General features: G+C 25.8%; 1 long non-coding RNA gene across 1 annotated transcript; it reads left to right on the plus strand.

The window, feature by feature from the left end:
* The first annotated feature begins 12046 nt into the window (after positions 1-12046).
* LOC112797393 (uncharacterized) lies at positions 12047-14532 on the plus strand. The gene is made up of 2 exons (XR_003199755.3): positions 12047-12599; positions 14235-14532. It is a non-coding gene; the product is annotated as an uncharacterized lncRNA (long non-coding RNA).
* Positions 14533-15899: the final 1367 nt, after the last annotated feature.

The following is a 15899-nucleotide window of genomic DNA, read 5'->3' on the forward strand; positions in this document are numbered from 1 at the left end:
CCATAAAATGGGCATAATCAAACTTGTAAGGCATATTGATTAATAAATGATAAATAATCAAATAGTAGATATAAGATAATCAAACTCATAAAATATCTGCTAATTAATTATTATCATACAAATTGAATCTATTGATAAAATCAGTCCAAGAGCTCTCAAATGTTTCCTTAGACTTAAACTCCCACATAATATGTCTCATATCAGCACTAATCTCTTTAGATTGCGTGTATGCTCCTAATTGTTTTGGAATTTTCTTTAAGATATGTCAAATACACCATCGATGTTGTGTTTGTAAGAACCGAAAGCTAATAACCGTATTAAATAAAATAAAATAATAAATTAATCCTCGGAATAGGATCAAAAATTTAGAAATATTAATTTTAAAATTTAAAGGTGAGATTTAGATTCAGTGAATTTTTTCGAATGGAAAAATATAATTTTCTGCAAAAAATTGCGTAAAAATGCGTACCGGTAAATTAGCTGGTAGTACCGGCTTAAGTCTGTCCGGTACTACATGAGAGAAAATAAAACAGTAGAAAAACTTAGAAAAATGTTTAAAGTTAAAAATCGGGTGCTAATTTTAAAGGTTTTGGCCCAAAGTTTGGCCAAACGAACCAAAAACACTAAATAGGTTGGACCGAACTCAAGTTGGGTACAAACCCAACATATATAAGAGTGCAAATGAAGCTATTTCAGCCTCATTCCTTCTCAGAAACTCAAAATACAGCTGAAGTGAGTTGAGAGGAGAAGAAGAACAAAATACTATTTATCTTCAACTTCTTTCGACCATAACTCGAGCTACGATACTCCGATTTACGTTCTGTTTGTGGCTATGCAAAACTCTCTCTAAGATTGTAATTTCTACCTAAGCATTATTGGTAAGAAATTATGTTTCATACTCCATTATTTAGCCCTAACAATTTTGAAATTTGGGTATAGTATTAAGTAGATTTTTGTGATTTTAGTTGTTTAGGTGCCAACCAATAGTGAGAAATTATTGAGTTTTATCCCTATTTATTATGGATAAGATAAGATTGCCCTTAACCCTTGTGATTTACTGTAATTTTGGACCCTAGTATTAATTGTAGTGAAATATATGATGTTAGCTTGAGCATTGGTGCTTGTTTGAATTGTTTTGGCTAACACTTAGATCACTTTTTTTATTATACTTTGTTGTCTTAGAGGCTTAACTTGACAGACATTTCAAAAGCTCTGTTGTATCTATATTAACTAGTCGGCCTAAACTCCATGGGCTACAACTAGTTATCTTTTGGCTATTATACATACATACGAGCTTTAGAACTGTCGTGTGTGTATGTGTTATTCTACGAGTTTTAGAACTGTCGTGACGTTTTGTTGAAATTATTGAGTTTTATCCCTATTTACTGTGGATAAGATAAGATTGCCCTTAACCCTTGTGATTTACTGTAATTTTGGACCCTAGTATTAATTGTAGTGAAATATATGATGTTAGCTTGAGCATTGGTGCTTGTTTGAATTGTTTTGGCTAACACTTAGATCACTTTTTTTATTATACTTTATTGTCTTAGAGGCTTAACTTGACAGACATTTCAAACATTCTGTTGTATCTATATTAACTAGTCGACCTAAACTCCATGGGCTACAACTAGTTATCTTTTGGCTATTATACATACATACGTGTGTGTGTGTGTGTGTGTATTATTCTACGAGCTTTAGAATTGTCGTGGCATTTTGTTATCCTTTACTTTACGACATGAGATAAGGTTTAGGGTGTTAAGATGTAACAATGTCATTAGCAACAATTTTTTAATGGCATTTCGCATAACTTTGCATTAATCAGTCAATATGCCAATAGGCAGCTTACCACCCGCAACCAACAATTAAATAACCAAACAAAGAAACTCTCTTCTTCGCATGAAAGAAGAGCGCAACCAAGTAGTATTAATTGGCCAAGATGGTTAACCCTAACAAATGAGGCAAAAGGCATATCATACCTATAATAAAAATTAAAAATCCAGTTATAGTCGCGTTTCATAAATGCTTTCAGCAAATTCATTCTATTCTACTTATCTCTATACATCAAACAAATAGAAAAACAAGAGTACATCATCAAACTGACTAAATCAAACAATCAAACTCTGTATATCATGCACAGTAGCAACGAATTCATTATATTCTACCTATCCCTATACATCAAACACACACATTCAAAAACAAAAGTACATAATTAAACTCAATATATCATACACAGCAGCAGCAACTTCATTCTATTCTACCTATCCTTATACATCAAACACATGCAAAAATTAAAGTACATATAATTAACTTGAAATATATAATTGTGGTGTCGTACCTATTTTTTGGTACGTCATATCAAAGCTCACAACATCGCCAAAGTGCTTATAAGCAGAACGACTTCTAGCATCAGCCCAAAAAGCATGCTCTATGCGATGTTGTTCGTCCAATTTAACTTCGTAAAAGAAGTTGTGATTTGTTGTTGCATCCTATAAAAATACTGCATTAATGATTGCGCATCCCTCTCCTCTTGTATGACTCTGAGACATTTTGCTACATGATTCCAAATATCTTTTTAATTAAAAGTCAATTTGTCATAGCTATTAACAGCAGTTGCTAAACTCTTATAGGTGTTTCTCATTGTAACACCAGTTTCATCATTAATCTCAGTTATTCGTTTGGCATGCAAGCTTAGTTCTCTATTCTTTTTCAGAGTGTTTGTCATGCTAGGATTAATAGCATGGTTATGCTGGATATTCACAAAGGTTAACACATATTCCAACTTCTTATCCCTTTTAACAATAATTCTAGTTTTATAATTTTGCTCGAAAGTTGAATTTGTCTTCTTTAATGGATCAATTTTTTATCTTTGATAATCAGCTCTAGAACATACCAAAATTTAGTATGTAATCTGTCTATTTTGATCCCACTTAGTAGTTCTTATATTCCATAAAAACCAACATTCTTTGCATAATTGGTATAAAAGAATTTCATAATCTTTTACAGAGGAGAATGTCATTCCTATGCTTGGAACAACCTAAAACATGAATAATAAAAAATTTAAAATCAAATCAGGAATAAAAAATGGATAATCAAAAATTAAAATCAAATTAGGAATAAAAAATTAACATACAAACTAAATAAAACACAAATCTCATCATTCGAGCTTGTGGATTCCATTGAATCAAAAGTTATAATCAAAACCCTAAGATAACAAGAACTAGAAGTAAACAGCGCTGAGAAGTGTTTTTGTGAAGTACGGGATCGAAGTAGAGGAGAGGGAAGCACGGAAAAGAGAAGAAAGCGAGGAGTAAGGTATATGCAATGGCGCGATCGAAGAGAAGAGAAGTGAGGTGCATACAGTGAAACCCCTCAGCCGAGAAGAGAAGAAATCACGATTGAAGAAGAGGAAATTTTTGGCGTGATAAAAAAGTTCTTAAGCGCGTTGTATTGTCTTTGAATCCATATAAGTTTATCATTGTATCCGTACCCCTCTGTATTTTTATATAGTGGCTGAAATTGGTGACTGAAAGTGATATACAAATAGTATTTTTCTTATATTAATTATAGTTTTTTATTGGTTAAGGCCCACCTTATGAATGAATGCATGTTTGGATTTCTTGTTTATAGCTTAGAAGGCTCCCTAGTCCCAACCATGGCTTATTAGGTATGTGCTTTAGGTATATAGAGTATAGACTCTATAAAGCTATGGTAGGTAATAGTTACTTCTTTGAGGCTGAAGATGTGGCTGGTTTTGCTTATATACATATATAGTGAATTTAATGGTTGGAACTTGGAAGAAGTGGCACAACTCCACTTCTTAAGTTCTTTAAGGATTTATCAATTGAATGCAGACTTTCTCTGTTCTATAATGGCAGTGTCACAATCAGAAGCACTTCAATTGTGCTAAATTAACAGATGCACATTATTGGCTATTTGATCATATCAATAATTATCAATGGAATCTTCTTTTTTTATTAGTTTCTCTTAATTAAATATATGCATCTTCTATATCACACTCGGTTGAACTCCTTAAAAAGGATTTATTTTAATTTATTTGTTTAAAATTAGAATAAAAATTACTCAGATATAAGCATATTATCCTATTGAGTTCAATTTTTATGCAATTTAGTGTAAAACCTTTATACTAATTAACATCTAAATGTCTACTATTTACATAGATAAATTTGGTTAATTAGTTTATATATATGGAGCATAGTAACTAAATTGTTATATTTATATTATATGATTAATCATGCATTCAAAAACCAAATTTATAATAATTAACTTTGTGAAACAAATGACTCATCCAAAATCAAATTAATCATTTGTTATTTTTCCAACTTAGCTATGATTGATTGTTTTTCCACTAATAATGCTAATAAGTAATAATCAGATATGGCACTTAACATATGACCTAAATATAGCACTTTAACATATATGATATATGACCCCTCCAAAATAAAACCTGTGACTAGAACTAATGCTTTATAAATCTTTTTTTTTGGCTTTTTTGGGATATTTTTCAATTTGATAGACTAAGACTAATCTATGGATTTAAATTCTATTTAAGGGCTAATTGTTGGTTAATAAATTATTGAATGTACAAGATGAAATTTTATTTTTCAACAATTATTTAAACAAATAAGTAAATTAATTACTCGGCCAACTCAAATCAATTTATGAATCTTAATTCTTAAATGTTGATTCTTATGTCTTCCTGTGGTGACTGCTTATGACACATCACAAAGCACTAAAAATTTTGAGCACAAATGTGTTTATATATGCAAGTCAACATGCCACCATTTACCGGCATTGTGATATAAATATATCTATCATTGCGCATGCATTGGATTTTTGCCATCATTACCTTTCAAGTGAACCAACTTCTATATCTCTATATAGTCACCGTCCACTATATATTTTATTTTATTTTATTTTTGGTTATACCGTCCATTGTTTTTTAAGATAGAGATATGCTAATTATAGTGCTTGTTTTGTATATTAAGGTGACAAATATTTAAAAAAAAAATATTAAATTTTTGAAAGATGATTTGTAAACCTTGTTTAATAATTGTTTTTTTTAATGTATACTAAGTTAGTAAATGACCGAAAATAAATATATGAAATATTTTCTGTTCAAATAATAACAATGTATATTTCTCAATTCAATTTGTATGGTTCTATCATTGTTCAAATAATTCTTGTGCTTCCACTCAGCTCCCACCAACTACCTCCTGGAAACCTTTGCAAATTTGTTAAAATGTGTTTTTTAATTTCCCTCTTCAAAAAAGACTTGTTAGTTGTATGATTTAATCGTTAATTCTGTGCTTTAAAAAGAATGAAACGATTAAGTTTGTAAAAAGAATATTTCAAAGCTTTAAAAATAAAATAATTAAAAGAATGATATATATGGAAAAGGACTTAGCGTAAAATTTTAATTTATTGTACTCCTTTTCTCTTGATGTCGTTAAATAGTTCATTGTTTGTTTTTAAATAATAATATTAAGAGATATTCTTGGATTATTATTATTATTATTATTACTATTATTATTATTATTATTATTATTGTAATTAATTATTGGATATATATATATATATATATATATATATATATATATATATATATATATATATATATATATATATATATATATATCCCCACGCTTATTCGCATTCATAAGTAAAGTTGGTTCACCTAGGTTTAGTTTGGATAAATTTTTTAAATAAATTTTTTTAATAAAATAACTTAAAATATAAAATTTTTTATTAATAATAATTTATAAATAAATTATTTTATATTTAAAATTTTAATTATAAAAATATTTATTTTAAAATTGTAGTATTTAAATAAATGGTTTAAAAAATACCATTTTTAATTTTTGTATAAAGAGAATAGATATTAAAATAACGATGATAGTAAATTAAATACCTTAATTACTAAGATTTTATACCACACACAATGTTAAATTTAATAATAAAAAAAGAGTAGTAAAATGATAAAAAAAAATTTCCTAAAAAAATGTATGCAGTAGTAGTTTAGATGGAACATTGTGTGAAAATAGTAGTGGAAGGTGTAACACCCTAACTTTTAGCATGTCTCGTACTAAAAGTAAGGAGTTACTAACCTGTTCTCCTTATTTACTATTTAATATTGAGCCTTTAGGTCGATATCGCGTTTCAGTTTATAAGAAAAATACCAGAAAAATTATTTGTAGTAATTAAAATCACACAATTATTAATAATAATAAATGCTATACAAATCAATTCAATATAAAACTCAAATACAATACCTATCTCTCTGGATAAAATAAAACTTAAAGCAACAAGGGCGAGGGAACTCTATAAAAATAACAGGAATCACAAGTAAATCTACTAGTCGTCTGCATCTCCTAATTGAATCTTCGAACCTGTGTCACTGAAAGGGTAGAAGATTTTGGGGTGAGAACAAACCACACGTTCTCAGTAGGAAATGGGAATGCCGTAAAAGTAATGAATTTAATGCAAATAATTAACTTACTTAGTGAAACTATTTTATTAGCCCTTTGGAAATACTTTTATTTCTACTTTAGATAAATAATTACTTTTCTTTAAATTTCCAAACTCAAAACAAATTTTAAATATAAAACTAGTCACATTTTCTGTCTCTCAGCCACATAGTTAATCCTCAGTCAAATGTCAACTCATAATCACTTTAATACACTCACAAACAAATAGTGCAAGCAAGAGATTCAAACCAACATACAAACAAATAGCAATAAGACAAACAGCACAATCACAGAGAAGTAATACAAGCAAACAACCAAATACAAATATGCAAACAACATGATGCATGTCTATTTCTAATGCAGGCCGTGAGCTCATGTGTCGGTTACCTACTCGCTCCCGACATTACCCGGGCACAAGTCCCAGATATGGCTTCCCAAATGCATCAGTGTGCTTATAAGTCGTATGGCTAGGCCGCATCAGTGTGACTTTCCAAATCAATAAGCGTACATCTGGAAAACAGTTCTCAGTGTGTGGGCGTCCCCACTTTACATTTGGCACTAAGACCCAAACAATGTCACATCTGCTCTCCTGTGGCAGACGCTTCATTAATTAATATATTTCTTTAATCTTTGTTCTCTGCTCTCCTGTGGCAGAGATTCCTTTTCTTAAAAGACCAAGCTCAAAACAACACTTAGAACAAAATCTCTCCTTACAAAATTGGATTTAAAACATTATATTTTTCTTAATAAATCTAGTTTAAAAATAGAATACACCTTTTCTTAACTAAATAAATCTCAAATAATTTAATTTTCCAAAATCAAATCTTTTAAAATAACTTTTCAAACAAAACCTCAGATTTTATAAAATATCAGCAGCACTTCCCCTAAAACTCGGGGTTAGCCACCCTTTTTCGAGTCCCAACTGAACCATTTTCAACCTCTTTTCAATCAAGAAATCAAATACATATTTATCAAATTCGGTCACAAACACAACTCAAACTCATCATTCAGTCATTTCAAACAATCATAAATTATTTATAAATATCTACTAGACTTTCATGGCATTCATAGTTTAAAAACAGTTAATTTCAAAACAAAATTTTCTACCTCCGTATGAAATCAAAATCAACCAAAGTTTCGGAAAAACTTTTTGATCGAGCTGCTGAAAAGAAAAACGTCAAGAATCGTCTGTGCCTCCTAAAACTCCAATTGGCCGAACTCAAGAAGAAAGAGAACTATACTACCGTCAGCTTTCACCAAATAAAAATGATGTCAATATGTAGAAGAAAAAGATACGAACATTTTTACCGGATTAAATTTTTTATTGGAGTTATATATTTAAAAAAAATTGAAGTAGAAAGGCATAAGGGTTCCACGGTTTTCTCTGTTTCTCTCGGTCACTATTTTCTCACCATGCAAGAAAATGAAATCCAAAAAAGATAGATGATGATTAATGTGATAGGAAAGGGTTAGGTGTCATGGTTATTAAATGGAAAGGAAACATGTATATATATATATATATATATATATATATATATATATATATATATATATATATATATATATATATATATATATATATAATTAGCAAGCCACGTTTGGCTTTAACTTCTTCCAATCCCTCTAAGCTTCGGTCAATATATATATATAATAATTATAAAAATCAATTTAGACTGTAACTATCAATATAGTTTTTGATAGATAATTTAAAATAATAGAATAAGTCATAATTAAATTAAATTTTATTTTTAAATTTAAAGCGTAAAATTTAATTTTAAAAATTCGGGTGTTATAGAAGATCAGTACTTTCAACAGATGAAATATTGCGTGAAAATGATGGTGAAAGGTCAATACTTCTAGCAGATGGAATATTACATGAAAATAGTGGTGGAGAGCCAATACTTCTAGCATATGAAATATTTTTCATAGAACCAAGAATAAAATTAGCACAATAGTCTCTTTTATTTTGAAGTCAAATTTTTTGAATAAGAGTGATAAAATAACTTCTGAGAAGGAAGAAATCATATTTTTTCTACTCCTTCAAAAGCTTTTAATTAACTTTTTAAGAAGTTAAAAGCATTTTTCAAAAATGGTACCAAACACGCGAAATATAACTCTTCATAATCCAAAAAAATTGCTTTGGCTACTTTCCAAACGGACTCCTAGTATAGTTTCTGTGTGTAACGCTTTGGACACACTCCAATGCTATTGTGCCGGCACTCGAATTTACTATCTTGCTAAACACATTGTTTGGATTAGGAAAATTTGAAGGAAAAGAAAATTGGAAGAGAAAAAATGGTTGGAAAAGTAATTTTTTATTGTTTGGATGAGAAGAGAAAATGGAGTGAAAAAAAATAGTGTGGTATCCACTAAAATATTTTCATCTCAAAGATGAGATGAAAATAGAGAGAAATGTGACAAACATTAATAAAATTATACATTTACCCTTTATCATTAAAAAATAATAATTTACATATAATATAGATAAGGGCATTAATGTAATTTTATACCATTATGATTTTCTTTCTTCTCACTTTTCTTTTTATTCAAATAAAAGAAAATTTTCTCTTTATTTGCTTTTCATCTATTTTCTCTTCATCCAAACAACATACAAATAACTCTGCTTATTCTTCTATTTTCTCTCCTCTCATTTTCTTTTTTCTTATTTTTTTTTCTATTTTTTTCCTATATCCAAACAAAGCCTAAGTGGTTGTTATAAATGACTCACCCACACAAATTCTAACTCTCATCCGTATTTATAATTATCCACTTCTTCAATGGATAGTTGGGATTAAATCTAATTAACGGTTTAAATTGATCATCTAAAACTTTCACTACAAATGTCTATTCTACCATATTTTGTTTAGATATTTCTATATTATTCCATACTACTCTTCATACTTCTATACATATTAATACTCTTCTAAAATATTCTATGACCTTCGAGAGTCTTCTAGAAGTTTTTAGAATATTTCAAGACCTTTTAAAACATTCTAAAATATTTTGAAACCATATAAAACATTATCAAATACTCCAAAAAATTATATAAATACCATTAAATCTAATACTCTAAAATTTATCACATGTGGCCTTCAAAACCTAGGGTAGGAAACCATGAATCAAAACTAAAAGGCATGGGAAGAGGAAAAAAAAAAGACAAATGAGAAAAGAATTTATTAATAGTTGTTTAATATATATTTTTAGTTCTAAAGAAATATAGGTTTAGATCTTTTTTATAATGTTATAACTTATTAAGTATGGATATTTTATTGAATTATTGTGTTTTTATGTTAAATATATTTTGGACAAAATATTTATGTGATATTTGCCTGATATACGTTTTTTGTGTTTAGTTATATTTTAATAAAAAAAATATTTTTTTAGATATGTTTGGACACACTTAAATATTACTACATATTAGTCAATCTCATTATTCTTAACTTATATTTTTAGAAATAGTATATTATTATTTATTAAAATAAAACTTATTTTAAATATTTTATATAATTAAAAAATATATTAAATTATTATAAAATATGAGCTTAATTTTGATGAACTAATAATATAAAATATCTTATACAATTATACTATCGCATCCATAAATTTAAATGACCATTTACGCGATCAATAAAAATAATATTTATTTTTCATGATAAAATTAAATTCTTTTAATATTAATAAAATAATAAAATTTTTTATAATTTATTTAAAAAATATTTTATATTTTATAAATATAACATATTATTGTGTTTTATAAAAATTAAAATTTATGTATCTCTATATTTTATGTCATATTTTATTTCGTATCTGTATTAATATCCATTCTTTATATATTATAATAAAAGTAGTGATAAATTAATTTTCACAACCATGACTTCATCAGAATTTACAGGATAATAACATAGTATTTAGATGATAATATGACAAAATTTTTATTCATTAAGAATAGCGTTTTAATTTTTATTATAACATCCAATCAATTACTTTATTTCACAGATGTAAACATAATTGTTTATGAGATAATATGTGCAGAAAGTAATAAAAATTTCTCAAATAAAAAAAAATTCAATTGATGACCATGTCCAGTCTTTACCATTAATTTACAAAAATAAAGAGTTAATTAATCTTTACTATATTTAATTGAATATCAATATAAGTTTTAAAAAATTTTATACAAATATTACTTTAATTTTGATATACGAACATTGTATACAGTGACGGACTTAGAGAAATTTAACTGTAAGAACAAAATTATAATAAAATTTAGGTATACATATTTTTTTTTTCTCACAATACCCAACAAATAGTTAAGAACTAATCCGTCATGAGTTTGAGTTCTCTTTAAAAATCTGTAGTTGACCAATAAATTGTTACACATACGAGATAAAATTCAACCTCTCAACACTTATTTAGGCGGACGACTAAACTATTTATTCGATCAACCCAAATTGATTTAGATATATTTAAAATTTTAAACTAAAACTATTTATACATATTGATAAAAACTAGAAATATACACATAATAATTTATTATAATATTTAAAATAATAAAAAAATAATTTTACATACACAATATAATATTTAAAATAATAATTTACAATGACTTTTTTTTATTTTTAACATAATAATATTATTTTTCTATATATGTTCTTAAATAATTATTTTATTTTTTATTATCTCATATTTAACTGTTAAATTTATTTATTATAATTTTTATAGTATAAGTAAAATTTTTAACCAAAATAATGACTATAATCAAGACTATTTTAATAATAAATATTAATATAGTATATTAATATGTAAATAATATATTTTTTATCTTAAATAATTTGTTAAAAAAATACTAATAATTTAAACAGTCTATAATTAGAAAACTAAATTTTAATTTAATTATTAACTAATTAACTAATATAATAAAATTTATTATTAATTTTTAAGTTTATTTATTTATTTATTTATTATTAGTATACTAACTCAAATTTAATAATATAATTATTATTATATGTTAAGTTTAACAAAAAAAATTTAACAAAAAACACCAAAAAATTATTTATATTTTATTTTAGGATAAATATAATAGAATAAAGGACAAATATATATAAGTATTAGTATTTTTTTTTTAATTTTGTGGAGACAAATACTTTTTTTTATTGCATGTAGGTCTGTTTCTGATTGTATTTCTATTTAGTTATATAACTATCGAAATAGTTAATATAAAAAATAATTATTTTTTATAATATGAATTACATAATTAAATATACATAAAATTATGTTATATTTATAGTATATTAAAATTAAATTTATATAAATTTACATAAATACAAATCCTATTTAATAGTTAATTTTATTGTGTTCAAAGATATTGGAAGCAAAAGAAAGAATTACGCTATGTATACGTAAAAGTTAATTACTAAAATCAGCTATTAATATAAAATATATACTGAAATATAAATATATATTAAAAATAAATTAAATTATATATATTTATACACAAATATATTTGTGGTTGATTTTAGTAACTGATTTTAATATACAATTAGCATTTTTGAAAAGGAAAGTTGTTTGGTGTAGAGAAACGTGTTGAATTGACACATATAGTAGTTCTTATATTCTGCCTCAACCACAATTTCCCCTATCATATATAAATAAACCACTACACTAGTAATAATTAATAATAAGAGGAGAATCTTCACACTTACTCATTATTATTCCACATCCACAAATCACAATCTATCTATCTATCAATGGCTTTGAATAATAAGAGCAATAATCCCAGAAAGAGAAGTGGTTCTTCTTGTTCTTGTTCAAAGAACAACATAGCTGATGCAGCATCATGGTGCTTGGCTTTTGTATTGGTGTCTCTCATATTGATGTGCATGTTCATCAGGGACACTGCCTCCTCCAATAACATGGCCGTGATCAATAATGTGGTGTGTGATGAAATCTATGTGGTTGGAGAAGGAGAGACACTGCACACAATCGGCGACAAGTGTTCAGACCCATTCATCGTGGAAAACAACCCTCACATCCATGATCCTGATGATGTGTACCCAGGCCTTGTTATCAAGATTACACCTTCTCCTCGCAACAATATACTTAACTAAAACCCACCAGGTATTCTACCTAGTACCTATTACGTTAATTTCCAAAATAATTGTCCAATTTAATTATGTTTTTTAAGGTTTCAAAATACATCTTATTTGGATTTTTTTATTATAAAATAAAAAAAATTCCAAAAAAATTATTGAAAGTTTAATTTTCAAGATCTATTTTTTTTTTGTGAGGACAAGTTAGCCGTACTTAACTTGCTCTCCAGCAAATTTCAAATTCCAAAGTTTTTTCTGTGCTGGAGAACGTCATTCCTACTACACTGTTATTACTTGTATACATATAATTTTATTTTATTTTTTTCTATGAATTTTCAAATTTTAAGTATTCGTATTCTTAAAAAATTAATGTGAAAGTACAAAAATTTTAAGTCATTTTTAAATATGGCGTGTATTTTTGTATACTTCTGGAGATAATGATAATGATTGTCATGGCCATCGACAATATTAAAGAAATCATGTTTGTTATCTGTTTATTATTCAACTTTTTAATTTTTTTTTTCATCAAAATTAAATTAAACTGAGATTTTTTAAAATTAAGAGTTTTAATTATAGTATATATTTTTTTTCAAATTAAAAGTAAAGAAGTTATTGCAAAACTTAGAAATTTAAAGTTTATCGGAGAATAATATGGCGAACTTTATAGAGGGGTGGGGCAAACTCCCGCACCAAAAAAAAGTGGATCTCAAAAATTAAAGTTTTAATCAATTTTTTTGAAAAATAATTTTTTTTTTATATTTTACAATAAAATCTCTTACTATTTCTATTATATTCATGACGAATACCGTTTTATCTTTTATAGATATAAAATTAAATTTATTTTGTAAGTTGTAATGTTAGGAAACTAATTTATTTTCAATCAGTATCAGCTATTTTTTTCAAATTATTTTATTTATTTTAAATTTTAAACTCTAAAATCATAAATTTTAAATCTTAAATTTTTAAATTATAAATTTAAATTTTAAAATTAGTTAATATTGACTAACAAAAAGTTGATTCTTTATATTTTTTATTGAATTTATTTATAAATTTTTCAGCATTTCAAAATTTCATTAATAAAAATAGTAGTCTATTATTCTTATAATAATAGAGAAATGCTAGAGGATTAACAAAATTTATTGTATTTAACCGGTAATTAGTCAACAATATTTAAAATTGTAGACTAAAAGTCTAAAAGTATATTGTTAAATTATTAAATTAAAAAAATAAAATTAATGGTTAAAAGTGATAGCCAAAACTAATAAATTCTGCTGATTTTTGAGCTCATAATAATATAATTTTTTAAGATAAAAAAAATGGATATATATATATATATACTATTAATTATATTAACCAAAGTTTACTTAAATGTTTACTATAGAAATAGAAATTTTGTGTATTCATATAAATATATAATTATTTTCCGTAATTGCAGAAATGTGTTTCTTTTTTCTTTAGAAACATAAGTGATTATTAGGTGAACTTCAAGGATGAATACATTTTTCTTAAATTTTAGTCTATGAATGTTTACATTTGTAAGATCTTTATAATAGTGATTTGATTTTTTTTTTTGTGACTTTACCAATTTATTTGTGACTATAGCAGGGATGTGATTAATGCATGTAAGTGAATATATATAATTATATATATATAATAAATGCAGGAACAGGAGAAAGAGTACTTGCATATGTACGGACATACGTGTCTCAAATGGAAGATTAGAACTGATGTTGTCTCTCTTTATTTTTCGGAAGGGTCGAGGTTGCTTACAATATGAACTAAGTGTGTTGTGTAGATATAAGTCTAGTTTATATATATGTACCGTTACATGCAGCTTCTTCGCAATAGCAAGCGCACACAGAAAAATTACCAAACGTTTTAGAGGGTAGTTTCGGTTTTATTTGCTTCTTGTATATGCTAATAAACATACATAATGGAAAAGAAAATTCCGCTTCTTATAATGATCTTATTAGTCCTTCGTAATCATGCATGCATAATCGTGTGTACGAATAGATTTGATTTTTCTGATCGACTTTATAGTTTTGTGAAACTTTTAATTGAGTTCTTATAATTCAAAAATTTGTAATTAATTTTTTATAAAACATATTATATGTAAATTAAAATCAATTATTATATATTTAACTTGATAAAATTTTAAAAATCAATATTGTCATATCAACATTTAATTAATAAAATAAGAGTTTTGAACCCCAAAACCAAAATTCACCACCTAAAAACTTATTATTTAAGCTAATAGCAAATAATTAATTATAAATTATTTTAGAACAGATTAAATAAATAAACTCTGAAAACATACATGCAATTTTGTATATAATTTTTCATAACTAACCACTAATTTGAAGGGGAAAAAGAGAAAAAAGAGCTTCACAAATTAATATATTTTGATTTATTATTGAAGATTAGTAGTAGTCTTTAAGAAGTTTCATTTATTAATGTTTGAGAGACGTTTCATACTTTAATATGAAAAATTTGTTCCATGCATGATAGATAAATATTATTCTTGTCTTTTGATACGAAATGTGTTGAAGGAAGGATGTAATGGCTGAGTTGAGATGGGGAGAGAGTTTGAAAGTAAATTAAGTCTTTGTATTGTATTTAGTATAAACTATATTAAAGTAAATTATATATAAGTATCATATTTTATTTAAGATAAATATGAAAATTGAAAGATAGATTTAAAATTTAAAAAATTAAATAGAGTATTTTTAGAAAGAAATGTTATTAAAGTTTTAATTTTTAATTTTAAAAATTTTAGTCTCTTTCTATCTCTACTTTTTGAAAAAAATTATAATGTACGGACATTGACACGGACATTAAATATGACATACCGAACACATCGACACGTGAATTTTAAAATCTCATCAGACACGAAAATACGCTTACATATAAAATATAAAGTATTTTTTAGATAAATTATAGTGATATTTTTATATTTTTCTTGATATTAAAACATAAAAAATATAATTATTTTTAATGTCTTATTTTAATTATATAAAGTATTTAAAATATTTGTTTATTTAATAAATAATATATAACTATTTCTAAATTTAGTTTAAAAATACATGTTATGAGTAAGATTGGACACACTAATACGTGATAATATTTAAGACATGGTTGGATACAACAGACATACGTGTCGGATAAGTGTCAGTGAGTGTTGTGTCCTTCGATACATAAACACAGCAATTTAACAAAATATCCATACTTCATAAGAAAAAACTAAAATTTTAATTACAATCTCTAACCACTAAATATAATACTAAATCCCAATCCAATCTCAATTTTAAAAAATTTTAAAAATATACAC

The sequence above is a fragment of the Arachis hypogaea genome, chromosome 4, assembly GCF_003086295.3.
Source record: "Arachis hypogaea cultivar Tifrunner chromosome 4, arahy.Tifrunner.gnm2.J5K5, whole genome shotgun sequence".
Classification (NCBI taxonomy): Eukaryota; Viridiplantae; Streptophyta; class Magnoliopsida; order Fabales; family Fabaceae; genus Arachis; species Arachis hypogaea.